Raw genomic sequence first — 1,485 nt, forward strand, 5'->3', positions numbered from 1 at the left:
AACGTCAGCTCTTTTCTCTCCTTGCAGAAGGTGCCAGACCTGCTGAGACTTTCCAGCATTTTCTCTTTTGGTTTCCGATTCCAGCACCCGCAGTAATTTCATTTTATTAATGGCTCTATGATATTGCTGGTGTCATGATAACTCCAGCTTCGATGCATGAGAGGTGTGCAAGCGAATGAATTCCCTCTGGAAGTCGCGTGACAAGTATTAACAGAGATCAAGGAAAATAACATGAACGAATCTTTGATTTGAATTGAAGCCTGAACTCTGGTTCTGCTCCGAGACTGTGCCAGGTCTGCTAAATACTGCATATATTTCATGCTTTGCATTTGTTTGTGAAAACAATTGAGACTGATTGCAGACAACATCCAGCAGTCATCATGGGTACGGCGATCAAGTCGTGCGTCTATCCCTGTCAAATGTTTTATTGCGCAGGTGAGGCTTCCTGTTTCGTGGTTTGGTGGAGCACGTTGTTTGGAAAAATAGTAACGCAGCTGAGATCCGGCATGGGACCAGCGGGTTGATGTTCCATGACAGCGATGGTCGCCTTTCGATTGAATACACATCTCAACCGACCATGTGACAAGTTCTTGCAGACGGTGAAAGGAAAAGCCACGGCGAACACTGACACAGACCTGCTAACGACGGAAGCGCCTCACATGGTCAGTGCGGGGATTGGACCCACGATCGTGGCGGTATTAGCACCACGCTCTAACCAACTGAGCTAACCGACCAACGCAGTCTAGTCGCGAAAGCAAATGCCTATATTCCCGGTGCTCACAACCGCGGCGGCTGTTCATTTTCTGCTTCATGTCGATCGCACGATCGTCTGAAATACTTCCTTTCATTGCAAAGCTTTTCAACGAAAAAAAAGCATTTAGTTTTCCGAACGCGCCTACTCGACTTAACCATTTGCTCTGATATTCAAAATTAAGCACAATGTCCGGACGCATGCAATTTCAATCGCAATGCCACCAGCTCAGCTGCAGCTTGTCATGTTGACAAATATCGTCTGGAGAAACGTACCTTCAACGATCGCTCACTGTTCTATTGGATACTCACAGACTTTTGGAGTCAGGGTTATGTGCTGCTGATAAACTGCTACGAACCTTATGCCAAATGCATTTGAATTGTAATCGAACACTGGGATTTTTTCTGCTCCCGAACGACGCAGTTGCTTTGGTGTCAGCAACAGCTCAGAAGCCAATTGCACGTTTTCCTCAATCACTCACGTTGCTCATGCAATCTTCGTTTGACAGCATATTTAGCAAGTTATCACGCCTTCCTGCAGCGTTCGTCAGTGACCGATCAGATGCTAAGATGATTGCTTCAGACAGCATGCTACATCCTACATTTGAAAATGGAACAGTTGCAAACGTTTCCAGGCTGAACACTCACTCACTATTTTGCCTGGCACGTCAGAGGCTGGGAGCGGATCTTATGGAGGCTTTACAATCATGAGGGGCATGTATCGGGTAAATAGAT

At 46.3% G+C, this 1,485-nt stretch overlaps 1 non-coding gene across 1 annotated transcript; it reads right to left on the reverse strand.

Moving 5' to 3' along the window:
* Nucleotides 1-660: 660 nt before the first annotated feature.
* trnai-aau lies at nt 661-734 on the reverse strand. The gene has a single exon. It is a non-coding gene; the product is annotated as a tRNA-Ile (tRNA).
* Between the last annotated feature and the right edge of the window lie 751 nt (nt 735-1,485).

This window comes from Chiloscyllium plagiosum, unplaced genomic scaffold (assembly GCF_004010195.1).
Source record: "Chiloscyllium plagiosum isolate BGI_BamShark_2017 unplaced genomic scaffold, ASM401019v2 scaf_70422, whole genome shotgun sequence".
Taxonomy (NCBI): Eukaryota; Metazoa; Chordata; class Chondrichthyes; order Orectolobiformes; family Hemiscylliidae; genus Chiloscyllium; species Chiloscyllium plagiosum.